Source organism: Pan paniscus, chromosome 19 (genome assembly GCF_029289425.2).
Source record: "Pan paniscus chromosome 19, NHGRI_mPanPan1-v2.0_pri, whole genome shotgun sequence".
Classification (NCBI taxonomy): Eukaryota; Metazoa; Chordata; class Mammalia; order Primates; family Hominidae; genus Pan; species Pan paniscus.
In genome coordinates this window covers 93610948-93626682 of record NC_073268.2, presented here as the reverse complement: position 1 = coordinate 93626682, position 15735 = coordinate 93610948, and the positions used below count along the sequence as shown (strand labels likewise).

The following is a 15735-nucleotide window of genomic DNA, read 5'->3' as shown; positions in this document are numbered from 1 at the left end:
CCACCTGCTCTCCTAATTTATCCCAAAGAACCTCCCAAAACTGGCCCACAGACATCTTCAGGGGTCCTCCTTCTGGTGGAGGGAGTGGGCAAGAAGGGGTACTGGGAATCACAGCACGACTCATTGTCACAAAGCCAGAGATACAGAAAGAGCACGTTAACTGCACGAACCCATTCCAACCACAAAGCAAGAGCCACCCACCCTCCAATGAGATGCATTCTGTTCCTCCAACTTTGACACCTATGGAACTTTCCAGAAGCCAGCTGTCCCCGCAAGATGGTTCTGGACCCAGGAGCATGTCTTAGACCTGGTACCAGAACTCAGTGACATGTCTGGGTGACCTGTTCATAGGGGCACCTGACAGAGGGGTGCCAGCCAGTCAAAGCGGCCCAGACAGGTAGGAAAAAAGGCTGCCATGAGTCATCCCTCTCCAACCCCAGACCTTGGGCTGCGAGCCTGGAAAATCACCTGCTGTGTCCTCACGGCCCTCGGCTCTCCCATCACACACCAGAGCATGCTGGGGAGGCTGGCAGGTGGGCAGTGGGCACAGAGGCTGGCCAGAGGGTGGGAGATTATACTGCAGGATTATTTCCCCAGATCCATTCATTCCACACCCACTTATTGAGCACCTGCAGGCTATGAGGCAGGGCGTGTGGCAGGCAAGGGGGCAGGATAATGCATACCTGGGCACCATCTGTCTTTAACACAGCGGTTCTCACCCTGCAGCTGCATCAGCCTCACCTGCAGGGGCTTCCTTAGAACCTGCCTCTAGTTCTGATTCAGCAAGTCTGGAGTGGGACCCCTACATTTTGCATTTTCCACAAATCCCCAGGTGAGGCTGCGGTTGTGGCTGCCGGTCAGGGGACCCTACTTGGAGAACCACAGAGGAAACAGCAGGGAGGAGGCAAGGTTGAAACCCATTAGCTCCTCCACCCTATGGAAACAGACACAGCACGTGGGATGGCGGGACACAGTCACAAATCCAGACGGGCACCAGCCTCGCCTCCTTTTGGGTGTGGAGCTGACCAGGCTTACATAAGCAGCCCAGTGCCTGCAGAGGGCGAATCCCTCCTCCGGGAAGCCTGTGTCTCAGATGGAGGGGCAGGAGGAGGGCATCGTCCCAGCCCCTGGTCCTGAGCTTTTGTTTCTCAGGGACATCTGTGCCCAGAGACGGAGCCATCTTCCAGCCATCTCGTCGGAAGCCAAGTTGCCCCGAGACTCATTGGAATTCAGCTTGCTTATAAACACCTGGAGGTTTTGAGATTATGCTGAGGTCTGGGGATCGGGGATTTTGCTTGGGGAGTTTATCAGAGTTAAGTCGGTGTAGGTGAAAGGCGGTGGATGAGCCTGATGGGGGAGGTGGCAGGCATCAGTAAAGTGAGTGCATTATTCACACATCTCCTTCCACCAGAACGAAAGCTCGCCTTCCACTCAAGAACGCTTATCAACACCCTTCGATTTTTTTTATCCGTTTTTAAAGGAGGCAGAAAGGAAAAGATCATCATTTTTAATTAAGAAATTAAGCCATCCCCTTCCTAAATATTCACTGTGCATTTATCGCCTCCAGGAAGGGGGAGGGGAGAGTCCAACCGTTGCAGGAAAATGGTTTTCATCATCCGCAAAATCCGATGCCCAAAATAGCCCCATCGTTGCCCTGGCAACTAACATTTGCTCCCCCTTCCCCCTCCTCCCCGATGCCTTTGCATATTGCTGCATATTTCTATCATCTCTTTCCAGGCACAGTTCATAAACACGACGGCATAATAAAGAATGTTATCACCAATGACTTACAGCCCAGCTGCGCCCGGCGAGATAGGAAGTGGCAAGCAGATACGATTTCATGCAGCGAGGGCAACGGAGCGATTGGGTGCCCTTCAAATGTGATGCCACTTCTTTAAGTCAGTCCAAATTCAGAACTAAAGTTGGCCTCGCCCTTTTCCTGGCCGCCATCGACAATGCATGCAGGGATAATGCCCCGGAGTCTAATTAGGGCTGGAACGATGTTGCCCTGAGATGGGGATTATTCCAACAGCCTCCTTCGCGGCCCCGCTCGGCCCTCGCCTCCCCTCCCGCCTCCCCTCCTCTCCCTTGTCAAAGGGCCGAGGCCCCAGGATGTGGCCTTTTTGAATTAATTATCCTCTCTTCGCAAGGATTATTCGGGCTCCCATGGCTAGGGGCAGTGGGGGTGGGGCAGGGGCCGCCGCAGATGAAGATCCGGGAAGATTTTCCACATCCGAACCCCGCTCCTTTAGTTTCAGGGGGTGGCAGCGTTAATTGCGGGGACTCACTCTGCATGGGGTTAATGCAAGGAGAGAGGGCACTCTCCAGACCCTCAGCAGCCACTTCTGTCCAGAGAGGGTGGAAGGTCGGGGACCTTTCTCTCCCTGCCCCCCAAGGCTTACACAACTCTATAAGCCTCTCCTCTGGTTCTTGTTCCAGACAGGGCCAGAGCTTTAGTTTTTTTTGCTTAAAATAATAAAGATATGGCTGGCCGCAGTGGATGGGCCCATCCAGAAGAAGAGGGAGAAGTTTATTCTGGCTTTGGGGGCTCCTACAATTTCCTTGGGCAAGGATCAGGAGGTTAAAGATCAAGGCCAAACTTATCTGCCCGCCTCCAGAGCCTGTGGAACCAGCCAGGCCTCCCCTGGGCCGTGTGGCGACCACACGCAGGGCCCTCTAGCCCACCGGATCTGGCGGACTGCCAGAGCCAGGGGTCCCGGCACTGTCCCCTGCCCACTGTTCCATGTGGGTCCTTCCAGGCCGCCCCCAAGCCCAGCTAGACAGTGTCCAGGCTGAGCTCAGGCTGGCCAGTAGCAGCCTCCCACTCCTCCCAGGGGCTTCCAGCCAGGGGGACAGGCAGCCAGGTGGGGACATAGCGGAGGAAGGGAAGGTGTCCCAAGGGCATCACTAGGCACTGGAGAAGATAGTAATCAGGGTGGGGTGAACATGGGGGCTGGTGGGCAGGGCAGCAGAAGCTGCAGGTTCAGCTGATCTCTGCCTTGTGGCCCCAGGCGCCATGCACAGAAGGCCCCACACAGCCTTTGCAGGGCAGGAGAGGCCCCACGGGAACGTGACAGCCCTCCAGGAGGAGGCTTGTCAAAATCCAGTCCACAGTGGAGTCGGCAAGGAGAGCTCTGAGGTGTGATCCCGGGGAACGGAGCAGCAGGTAGCAGAATGTCTGCCATCCCATCCAGGAAGGTCCCGTGCTGCCTGGGACCCCAGCACCACCGAGAGTTTCACCCTTTCCTCCATGGACGCTACTGCGGAGCCAGCCTAAGGGGCTGTCCCTGGCTACCTCCATGGCAGGAACCAGATATCCCCAGCCAGGCCCTCGTGGAGCCCACAGGTGGGTGGAGACAGAAGGGCCACAGCCTCCCTGGGGGCCAGGCTCACCTTCCACGTGTTTGGCTGCCTGGAGCCATCCCCTCACCTGTGCTGTTCCCACGGGCCAGCTTATTCCCTAGGTGGAGGGCTGGACATCTGGGCAGGTGGTCATATTGGGGGCAGGGGGATTTTGCAGCAGGGGAAAAGATAAGCAAGTTTGGTAAGATGCCATTTCGTGTCCCCTGCGTTCTTGGCTCTGTCCGAGGTGACTCCCAAGGAGGAGTTTATCTAGTACCTGATGCTCTTCTCACACCTGTATTACTAAGACGGGGGAAGCAAGAAATTCTGAAGAAAAACCAACCTCCCCTTCACCCATTCACAACAATTTCCCTTGAGTCAGCCCGGCTCTCCCAGCCTGCTTCCCAGGGCCCTGCTTGAATTTTGTATAGACATAAACATATATCTATTCATTGATGTAAAATTCATATAACATAAAATGAATGATTTAGAAGTGAACAGTTCTGGCCAGGAGCAGTGGCTCACTCCTGTAATCCCAGCATTTTGGAAGGCCAAGCAAGGTGGGAGGATCACTTGAGGTCAGGAGTTCGAGACCAGCCTTGGCCACATAGTGAGACCTCATCTCTAAGAAAAGTAAACAAAATTGGCCGGGTGCAGTGGTGCATGCCTGTAATCCCAGCACTTTGGGAGGCTGAGGCAGGTGGCTCACCTGAGGTCAGGAGTTCGAGACCAGCCTGACCAACATAATGAAACCCCGTCTCTACTACAAATACAAAAATTAGCCAGGCATGGTGGTGCATGCCTGTAATCCCAGCTACTCAGGAGACTGAGGCAGGAGAATTGCTTGAACCCAGGAGGCGGAGGTTGCAGTGAGCCAAGATCGAGCCACTGCACTCCATCCTGGGCAACAGAACAAGACTCCATCTCAAAAATAAAATTAAGAAATTAGCTCCATGTGGTCGCTCACGCCTATAGTCCCAGCTACTCAGGAGGCTGAGGTGGGAGGATCGCTTGAGCCTGGGAGATCAAGGCTACAGTAAGCCGTGATCGCATCACTGCACTCCAACCTGGGTGATAGAGCAAGACCCTGTCTCAAAAAGAAAAAAAAAAAAGTGAACAATTCAGCAGCATTTTATATGTTCACAATGCTGTATCAATCAAGTTCCAAAACATTTTACTCACCCCAACAGAAAACCCTGTACCTGTCAGTGGTCACTCCCCATTTCCCCTCCCCACAACCTTGGCAACCCCCAATCTGCCTTTTGTCTCTGCGTGTGTCCCTCTCCTGGATATTTCCTATAAATAAGATCTACAACACGTGACTGGTTTCTTTCACTTAGCGTGATGTTTTTGAGGTTCACCCACCTTGTATCATGTGTCAGTACTAGATTCCTTTTCATGGCTGAATAATATTCCATTGTATTTATAGACCACAGTTTATTTATTTATCCATTGACAGACATTTGGGTTGTTGTCAGTTTTGGGCTATTGTCAGTAGTCCTGCTGTGGGCATTCGTGTATAACATTTGTTTAAATACCTGTTCCCAGCTACGTGTGGTGGCTTATGCCTATAATCCCAGCACTTTGGAAGGCCGACGCGGGTGGATCACCTGAGGTCAGGAGTTCGAGACCAGCCTGACCAACATGGAGAAACCTCGTCTCTACCGAAAATACAAAATTAGCCAGACATGGTGGCGCATGCCTGTAATCCCAGCTACTCAGGAGGCTGAGGCAGGAGAATCACTTGAACTTGGGAGGCGGAGGTTGAGGTGAGCCGAGATCATGCCATTGCACTCTAGCCTGGGCAACAAGAGCAAAACTCCATCTCAAAAACAAAAACAAACAAACAAAATACTTGTTCCCAATTATTTGGGGCATATACCTAGGGACAGAATTCCTGGGTTATATGATAATTTAATGTTTAGCTTTTTCTCTTCTTTTTTTTGAGACAGGGTCTTACTCTGTCTCTCAGGCTGGAGTGCAGTGGCATGATCACGGCTCACTGCAGCCGCAAATTCCTGGGCTCAGGCGATCCTCCCACCTCAGCCTCCCGAGTAACTGGGACTACAGGTGCACACCACCATGCCCAGCTAGTTTTTGTATTTTTTGTATAGATGGAGTTTTACCACATTGCCCAGGCTGCTCTCAAACTCCTGGGCTCAAGTGACCCTCCCACCTCAGCCTCCCAAAGTACCGAAATTACAAGTGTGAGCCACCCCACTATGCCTGGCCTTTTATGTTTAACTTTTTGAAGAACTACAAAACCATTTTTTGAAGAGGCTGCCCCATTTCACATTCCTACAGGCAAGGCACGAGGGTTCTGAACCCCCCACACACTCACCAACACTTGCTGTCATCCGTCTTGACTCCAGCCATCCTAATGGGCATGAAATGCTATCTCATGTGGTTTTAAATTGAATGTCCCTGAAAACTAATCAATTTGAGCATGTTTTCATTTGCTTGTTGGCCCCTACTTGAATTGGATATTGGTTTCTTTTCTTTTTTCTCCTTGCAAAAAAGAAATCTGGTTCTTCAATAAAGATTTTCGCTCATACAGCCAAGAACTGCAAACGGGGCCCTGGAACACATGAGGCCTGGGGACAGGGTCCCTCGGAGAGAGAACCTTCCACCTCTTTCCTCAAACCCTCCTGACCGCAGAGCCGAGGAGAGAAAACTGTAGATGACCAAAAGATTTTGAAAAGTATTTAGCATTAAACTCTGTGCTGTTCCAGGAGAGGACCTCTTAGATCTCCCTTGAAGGGGAACAAGAAGACACATCCCACTTCTTCCAAGCAAAAGGGAGGTTCAAGGGGGGAGGGTTCTTTCCATTTGCTTTGCATGCAGGAGGAGGCTGGTAAATCCTATTTACCTTTCTCCTCTCTAGCACACTTCCAAGAAAAGCAAAGCAAAATCAACTTTGTATTCTATAGACCATGAGAGCCTTTGTAGGACAGAAAGTTCACAATCATTTTTCCCTCTCCTCAAACCTTCCACCCTGGCACCATAAAACATCTCTTTCGGCCATCAGATGATCCGGTCCCATAATCTATGGGAACATTAAAGGGAGGAAAATTGTGCTGAAAAATGACAGCCTGTCTCTGCCCTCTCCACCCCTGGTGTGCCTTCACCGCTCCGTGTTCTCTCATCCCAGGTCAGACACCTGCTCCCTCTTTGTCATTCTCCAACATGATAAATGCTCTTGCACACCAACTACCAGCATCTCTGTGGTCTGTGAGCCGGTGTACATGACTGTCCTTTGTCTTGGAGAAGAGGCCTGAGGGGGACAGTGGATCCCCTCCATGCCATCTTCCGTGAAGGCGCATCAGTCAGCCAAGATTTCACTCCAGCCCGGGTCGGACTGTGGGGCGGGGTGACCCCACAAGGAGAAGGCTGGGGTGCCGAATGGGGGTGAGAGGGCCATGAGTGGAGCGGGTGGGCCATGCAGTTGCCTTGAGACCTTGAGTGGGTCATTCACACAGAAGGACAATTCCAGACAGTCTTATCTCCTGTTTTTGCTAAAACTGAATCCTCTCACTCCAAGGTCCAGGAGGACTGTGTCTCCCCATGGTCCACACCTCCCTGCCACTCTCCACTGATCATAAAGACCCTTTCTGATATGGTTGGGATCTGTCACCCCACCCAAATCTTATGTCAAACTATAGTCCCCAGTGCTGGAGGTGGGACCTGGTGGGAGGTGACTGGATCATAGGGGCGGAGTTCTCATGAATGGTTTGGCACATTCCCCCTTGGGACTGTACAGTGAGTGAGTTCTCACGAGACCTGTTTGTTTAAAAGTGATGGCACCTCCCCGCTCTCTCCCTTCCTCCTGCTCCAGCCATGTGAGGATGCCTGCTCCTCCTTTGCCTTCTGCCACGACTGTAAGTTTCCTGAGGCCTCCCCAGCCATGCTTCCTGTACAGCCTGCAGAACTGTGAGTCAATGAAACCTCGTTTCTTTATAAATTATCTGGTCTTAGCAACAGGCTAATACGGTTCCCCCAGAAGTCACTTGTGCTGCTGTCTTATGAGGGAATCAAGGGTGGGAGGCAGGAGGAGAATGAGAGAGTGCCCAGGCTGATCTCCTGGGTCTATTAGGGAGGGCCTGCTACACATTCAACACCGTGCTAGGAACCATGGGGAGGAGGGCAAGAGTAAACCATGTGACTCACAGACTCCTGCACGATGCCTACTATGTGCTGGGCAAGGTTAGGTGCTTCCCCTGTGTGTTCTGATTTAATTTCAGCAAATGGTAATAAGACGAATGAGAAAGCAAGAGAAAAAGGAAGAGGTGCAGTCACCATAGTTGGAACGCTGTAATCACAGAGGCTGGGCTTCCTGGTAATACAAGTGGTGACTCCAGCCATAATACTCTGAGACCATCTCATTGCACACTGGCCATGCAGGGGGCACAGCTCTAAGCACTTCATCTCTACTGTCTCATTTAAAGCCCACAGACCTCCCAGAGACAGAGACCAACTGTGATCCCTACTGCGTGGATGGTGACACGGAGCACAGATCATTTCAATCATTCACCCAAAGTCACACAGATTATATGGTTAAGCTGGGATTTGATCCCAGGACTCTCTGACTCTACAGACTGAGTTGTCAATCTTCTTTTCTTACCTTGAGATAAGGAAGTATGGAGGAAAGAGTGAAAGGACCAGGTCACTGCCCAAGCGCCGCACTGCACAGTGACCTCAGACCCATGTGGCATCCACAGGTGTTGCCAATCCTGGGGTCCCATTCCCAGAGCTGGGGTGGGGAGGACCCTACCTGGCCCATGGATGAGCGGCTCTGGCTGGTGGCACATGTCATGTGCTATCTCTGCATGGCAGCAGCTGGTTTTAAGGCATGTTCTGACAAACCATCTCTCCCAGGTGAGAACAGCAGCTCACCCTCAGCCTGGTGTTAGCAAATGGATTTTTTTGTCCGAGATGGAGTTTCACTCTTGTTGCTGAGGCTGGAGTGCAATGGCATGATCCCAGCTCACTGCAATATCCACCTCCCGGGTTCAAGTGATTCTCCTGCCTCAGCCTCCCGAGGAGCCAGGATTACAGGCACCTGATACCACGCCTGGCTAATTTTTTGTATTTTTAGTAGAGACGGGGTTTTGCCATGTTGGCCAGGCTGGTCTCGAACTCCTGACCTCAGGTGATCCGCCTGCCTCGAGGCCTCCCACAGTGCTGGATTACAGGCGTGAACCACTGTGCTCAGCCAGCAAATGGATTTTGAACCTGTTCTGTGAAGTCTTACAGAAAAGGAGAGCTGGTAAGGAGATGGATGTGACGCCCCTGGAGAAAGACAGACCTGGGCCCAAGCCTGGGACCTGCAGGTTCCGTCATCGCTGCGAGACTCGGTCATTCATCAGCAGGATGGGGCTCCCCAGAGTAGCTCCCTGGCAGGATTGGTGAGGATGAAAATAGAGATGCCTGTCCCAGCCAGCACTCCAGAGGCGTTGGCAATCACTGCTAGAGGTGACACACTATTTTTGGTTTTTAGGGGTAAAGCAAGACCTTAGCAAGGTCCCAGGCTGCAGGGCTGAATGCTGTGGTGGCTACAGGGGTGAGCGAGATGCCTGGCTCCGGGATCCTAAAACCAGACAGTGTCTGTAAAGGGAAAACATCCTCCATGTCACTGGAAGGGCCACCATCCAGGGTGCACGTCACCAGGGCTACAGGGAAGGGACATGGTGCTCTGGGCTCAGAGAAGGGAGGGATCTCCCTGGCTCAGGCGGGGTAGGAAGATCCTTATGAAGAAATGACATTTGCAGAAGGCCTCTAGGAAAGTGGAGGGTTTTCACAAACCAAAAGCAAGCAGAAAGCACGGCTGGAGTGAACCTTGCTATGGGGGCTCACAGGGTCGCACCTTCTCACCAGAGCATAGGGCAGGGGTGGGGAAGGAATGAGAGCCACAGATGGGAATGAAGTGGAAGGTAAGGTCTCAAAGGCAAGGCTGAGGGACCTGCCCTTCACTCCAACTTGCCCCAGGCCTAGCAAGGTGAGCAGGGATGGTTTCCTGGAGGGAAACATCAGCTCCGATCAGAGAGGAAATCCCAGGCCACCCCCTGCCTTTGTGGCAGGAAGCACTCAAGGCCTCTGGCTAGGATCTGGAGCCCCTGAGGCTGAGGTCAGGTGGCAGGGCCAGTGTCACCCTCCTCTGCCCCAGGGTGAGTGTGGCACTGAACCCCAGCACCATTTGTGCTTTCTGTCCCCCTGGATCTTGGGCCCAGCTGCCCCCCAATGCAGGGATGCCCACCACGGCTGTCCTCCTGGATGCAATCCTTCCCAGCCCTCAGGCATCTGCCAGCCTCCTCCTTCTCTGGCCTTCCCACATCTCAGCCTGGTTCCTGGACACAGATGCCGTGGTGTGCTGGAGCCAGCTCCTACTAGCTGGCAGGAGTCAATCTGCACATCTCTCCCCAAAACCATGATCAGCGAAATCCTCTTAGTAAGCTTGAAGTTGGCCACACTGGGAGTATTTACACCATGGGAAGTGGCGAATGCTACCAGTTAGGTAGGGCTACTCTCTCTCAGAGAGCCAGTTGTTAGACTTACTAGCACACCTCTACACAGACAATGCTAGCCAAGCTGGTCTGGATTAGAACCCATTTAAAAGCTGCCCTCTCTGCATGCTCAGGGTGAGCAGAGCTGCTGAAATGGCAGAGTGAGGGACAGCCCCTCCAGCTGGGTCACTGAGGGTCTTCCAGGAGAAATGACACTTTCTATTCAGCGTACTTGTCAGTGGTTTCAGTGAGGATGCCACTCACCTGGAGGTCTCTGCATTGACTTCACAGGTTCTAACACCTCTCTCTTCAATAATAGTCTAAATTCCTAGAAAGCAGGGGGCGCCAGCTGTGCCACCAACCTTGCTGCTTTATTTCTCTGGACCTGAACGCCCTCATGCGCAAAAAGGAAGATGGTGCTAGAAAGGAGCTTCTCAAGCCCTAATGCATCTACGAAACACCTGGGAGCTCATTACACATGCAGATGCTGGACCTAACCTCACACTCGCAAAATCCAGCTCTCCAGGCGTGAGGCTGGGAACCCATATCGGTTCCAACTCAGGTGGTCTCAAAACCACATGGAGAAACACTGAGCCAGCCCAATGTGTTCCAACCCTCAGATTTCAGAAGGAGATAATGTCACCAGCAGCTGATTGGGCGTCTATGTGAGTGTCTGTCCTCAGATCTCAGAAGGAGACGATGTCACCAGCAGGTGGTTGGGTGTCCATGTCCTCAGATCTCAGAAGGGGACGATGTCACCGACAGCAGGTTGGGTGTCCATGTCCTCAGATTTCAGGAGACAATATCATCGGCAGGTGTTTAGGTGTCCATGTGAGTGTCTGTCCTCAGACCTCAGAAGGAGACGATGTCACCGGCAGGTGGTTGGGTGTCCATGTCCTCAGATCTCAGAAGGGGACGATGTCACCGGCAGCAGGTTTGGTGCCCATGTCCTCAGATCTCAGAAGGAGACGATGTCACTGGCAGGTGGTTGGGTGTCCATGTCCTCAGATCTCAGAAGCGGACGATGTCACCGGCAGCAGGTTGGGTGTCCATGTCCTCAGATCTCAGAAGGAGACGATGTCACCGGCAGGTGGTTGGGTATCCATGTCCTCAGATCTCAGAAGGGGACGATGTCACCGGCAGGTGGTTGGGTGTTCATGTCCTCAGATCTCAGAAGGAGACGATGTCACCAGCAGGTGGTTGGGTGTCCATGTCCTCAGATCTCAGAAGGGGACGATGTCACCGGCAGCAGGTTGGGTGTCCATGTCCTCAGATCTCAGAAGGAGACGATGTCACCAGCAGGTGGTTTGGTGTCCATGTCCTCAGATCTCAGAAGGGGACGATGTCACCGACAGCAGGTTGGGTGTCCATGTCCTCAGATTTCAGGAGACAATATCATCGGCAGGTGTTTAGGTGTCCATGTGAGTGTCTGTCCTCAGACCTCAGAAGGAGACGATGTCACCGGCAGGTGGTTGGGTGTCCATGTCCTCAGATCTCAGAAGGGGACGATGTCACCGGCAGCAGGTTTGGTGCCCATGTCCTCAGATCTCAGAAGGAGACGATGTCACTGGCAGGTGGTTGGGTGTCCATGTCCTCAGATCTCAGAAGCGGACGATGTCACCGGCAGCAGGTTGGGTGTCCATGTCCTCAGATCTCAGAAGGAGATGATGTCACCGGCAGGTGGTTGGGTATCCATGTCCTCAGATCTCAGAAGGGGACGATGTCACCGGCAGCAGGTTGGGTGTCCATGTCCTCAGATCTCAGAAGGGGACGATGTCACCGGCAGCAGGTTGGGTGTCCATGTCCTCAGATCTCAGAAGGAGACGATGTCACCAGCAGGTGGTTTGGTGTCCATGTCCTCAGATCTCAGAAGGGGACGATGTCACCGACAGCAGGTTGGGTGTCCATGTCCTCAGATTTCAGGAGACAATATCATCGGCAGGTGTTTAGGTGTCCATGTGAGTGTCTGTCCTCAGACCTCAGAAGGAGACGATGTCACCGGCAGCAGGTTTGGTGCCCATGTCCTCAGATCTCAGAAGGAGACGATGTCACTGGCAGGTGGTTGGGTGTCCATGTCCTCAGATCTCAGAAGCGGACGATGTCACCGGCAGCAGGTTGGGTGTCCATGTCCTCAGATCTCAGAAGGAGACGATGTCACCGGCAGGTGGTTGGGTATCCATGTCCTCAGATCTCAGAAGGGGACGATGTCACCGGCAGGTGGTTGGGTGTTCATGTCCTCAGATCTCAGAAGGAGACGATGTCACCAGCAGGTGGTTTGGTGTCCATGTCCTCAGATCTCAGAAGGAGACGATGTCACCGGCAGGTGGTTGGGTATCCATGTCCTCAGATCTCAGAAGGGGACGATGTCACCGGCAGGTGGTTGGGTGTTCATGTCCTCAGATCTCAGAAGGAGACGATGTCACCAGCAGGTGGTTTGGTGTCCATGTCCTCAGATCTCAGAAGGAGACGATGTCACCGGCAGGTGGTTGGGTATCCATGTCCTCAGATCTCAGAAGGGGACGATGTCACCGGCAGGTGGTTTGGTGTCCATGTCCTCAGATCTCAGAAGGGGACGATGTCACCGGCAGGTGGTTGGGTGTTCATGTCCTCAGATCTCAGAAGGGGACGATGTCACCGGCAGGTGGTTGGGTGTCCATGTCCTCAGATCTCAGAAGGGGACGATGTCACCGGCAGGTGGTTGGGTGTTCATGTCCTCAGATCTCAGAAGGGGACGATGTCACCGGCAGGTGGTTGGGTGTTCATGTCCTCAGATCTCAGAAGGGGACGATGTCACCGGCAGGTGGTTGGGTGTTCATGTCCTCAGATCTCAGAAGGGGACGATGTCACCAGCAGCTGGTTGGGTGTTCATGTCAGTGCTTGTTTTCACTCTCAATAGCCTAAAAGTGTAACAGCCAGATGGGGATTTGAACGTCTTTGAAATTCAAAAGGAGCCGCGGCATCCAAGACCTCCTCCAGCCTGGCGTTCGATGACGCCATGACTAATTGTCGCCGGGCCCTTAGGACGCTACTGGCCATGTGAAGGGGCTTCATAAGCACTTGCTGGCTCCCGAGCCGTATGTAGAACACCTGGAAAGAACAAATAATTCCCACACAAACAGCAAAAGGAAAGACAATTTTCATCAGCCGAGACACCATAAATCGTTATATATTTTATGAATCTCACTTACATTTCTTGTCCGACTTGTGCATAAAACTTCTCCAGATTTATACAAGCCCACTGCGTAAGTCATTCCCTTCCCAAATGGGCTTTATATCTTGATGACCTTTTAGAAAACAATGACTGCTTTTCTGTTGTTATCCATAATTGGAAAAGCACTGGAGATAAGAAAATTTATGGCATTGAATGATCTACCTGAGCAAAGCCATAAAGAACGCCGGGTTTCTAAAAGAGGGGTGGAGGGGGAAGGCGCTCACCCTGTTTGTCAAATGTTATCTCCATCAGCCAGGGTCTTCTGCCGCCACCGTGCTCTTGGCCGACTCCTGAAAGGTGGGGACTTGGCTGCTTCAGGGCTGTCCCGGGCAGTGTGGCTCCAACACTGGTCTAGGAGCCAACTTATTTTTTGTAAATGAAGGTCAAGAGAGGCACAGTCCTCCCCCACCCCAGTTTTCTCCCAGGCCCTCATTGATATAGGCTGTGTTTTAACGGAGGAAAGGTGGGCAAAGACAGAGGGGTTGGATTCAGGGGGATCACAGGGCATTTCCTTGACCCCCTCAGTTCCTATTGGTTTGCTGAGTGCCTACTATGGGCTGTTCAACAGGCTAGAGACATTGTCATGAACAGAATGCACAAAGATCCCAGGCTTTATGCAGTCATACCCTATTAGACCTGAGATATATTCTTCTGGTTCCAGCCACAGAAAGGAGCGGGAAATGACTCTGAATGCCCAGGATAGGGGTCAACCAGCTTTTCCCCCTCTGGCCTCATGGAAACCAACCACTACCCTGGCAGGGACGCTTAGCTAAAAGAATGCATGCCCACCAGGAGAGCCCAGGAAAGCATGGATTGATTTATCCAGCATTTACTGAGCACCTTTGATGCACCTGCGAGCTTTAATGCTCAAACACACTGGTCAGGGCCTGGAAGGAGCACAGAGTCGGTGGTTCACACAACTTGGGGCACATGAGCACATTTTTGGGACAGAAAAAGGAACAGCATGGACCCTTCCTCACAGAGGATGGGGCAGAGAAGCAGGTAGCAGGCATTGCTCCAGGAACTGCACACGGCAGGGGTGGAAATAAGTTAATTGCAGCAGGAGGGGCTCCAGTGTACAGCCCTCCCGGCTGTGCAATCAGGAGCAATCACTCCATTTCTCTGTATGAGAAATCCCAATTTCTGTATGAGGAGAGGGTAGAGAGAGGAATAAAAGACAGGCAGTGAAGGGAAGAGGCACCTGAGACCAAGACCCAGCGAGCAGATGGAGTGAGGAAGGAGACCCATCCTGGCTCCCCCGTGGCCACACATGCCAGAGAAGACATCAGCCTGGGGAGGTGACTCATGGTGACTCGATTTGCTCCCCACATTTGGGGAATCACAGGATTCCCTTGAACCAACGTTACCATGAAAGGGCAGTCGAAAGCAAAGTAAACTTATGAATGACTTCTTTGTATTACTGAGCTGCCCATGAACACACCCAGAGGGCAGAGTTTAATCCCCCAGAATGACAAGGGTGTGACAGCATCAGTGCAAAGGAACTATCACTGGGCAATGGGCTGGCTGAGAGGAGTCTGTCCCCACCTAGAGATGTGTGCTAGGACCAGGCTCATACCTGCATCCCTGAAACACTCCCATTCTCCGCCTCTGAATCAGGACCACATGAGCCCACTGCCTAATACCACCTACCTGAGAAAGGTATGCTGAGCCCTCCAGGGACACCACCTGGCCACACCCAGAGCCCAGCTCACCTCCACGCAGTATGTAATTATTGAGCACCAACTGCGTGGCCCTGGAGGGATCCATGGGAGACAGCGTGGCTTAAGGTTGAGAGTCAGGGGCTCAGGTCCAGCAGGCTGGGTTTCGGCTCCAGTTCTCACACTTACCCTGACTTTGAGCAAATCATTTAGCCCCTTGGAGTCCCAGATTCTTTGTCTGTAAATGGGATAATTGAGAGAACCCGCTCCAAAAGGAGGTGTGAGAATTCGACAGTGTGTGTTCCATGCTTAAGATGGGCTGGTTCACGCGGTTGGGCAATGATTATTGTGAGGTCTTCAGCTCCTCCTTCTCCTACTATTACTGCTACTACTACTGCTGCTGCTACTACTTTTAGGGACCTAGGCCTTCAGGTTCTAAGGATGGAGACAGCATCACCTGGAGGTGCAGGTAAAGGAACCACGTTCCTAACCTGACAAGCAGGACCCTGATGCCAACAGTCCTGACGCCAACAACAAGGCTGTTCTCTGGCCTGTGCTTGGCCATGGTGGGCTGTCCTGAGGGACGTGAGGGCACGACTGGCTCTGGGGCAGGTCAGCGTGCTTACGGCCTCCTTAAAGGACTAAACGTCGCAGGGGAAAGTGTCCAGGGATTCTGCTTTGAAGGCACTCCCAGGCAAGAACTCCCTCTGAAGTCGAGTGTCAGGGCTAAGACCCCGGAGCCAGACAGCCTGGATCTCAATCCTGTCTGACACTGGAGGCATGAGCCCCTCTGGGTGCTCAGCATGGTGGTGAGTGTGAAGGATGACTCTGATGCTTCTGGGATGAGCTAGGGCCTCCCTTGTCAGATGGGGAGCTTGCTCGGGGGGCACTGGGGGACGCTGCCCCTTGAAGCCTCTGGCAAAGGGGACAAAGGGGCTGTGGTGCTGCTTCTGCCCAGGGAGAAGCAGAACCCCCTCACCTTCCACCTGGGGAGGGAGGGATTGTCCAGGTGGAAAAGCCATTT

General features: G+C 52.8%; 1 long non-coding RNA gene across 1 annotated transcript; it reads right to left on the bottom strand.

Moving 5' to 3' along the window:
• Window positions 1–12478: 12478 nt before the first annotated feature.
• LOC134729466 (uncharacterized) lies at window positions 12479–14371 on the bottom strand. The gene is made up of 3 exons (XR_010110585.1): window positions 13278–14371; window positions 13031–13178; window positions 12479–12929 (listed from the first exon to the last, which is right to left on the bottom strand). It is a non-coding gene; the product is annotated as an uncharacterized LOC134729466 (long non-coding RNA).
• Between the last annotated feature and the right edge of the window lie 1364 nt (window positions 14372–15735).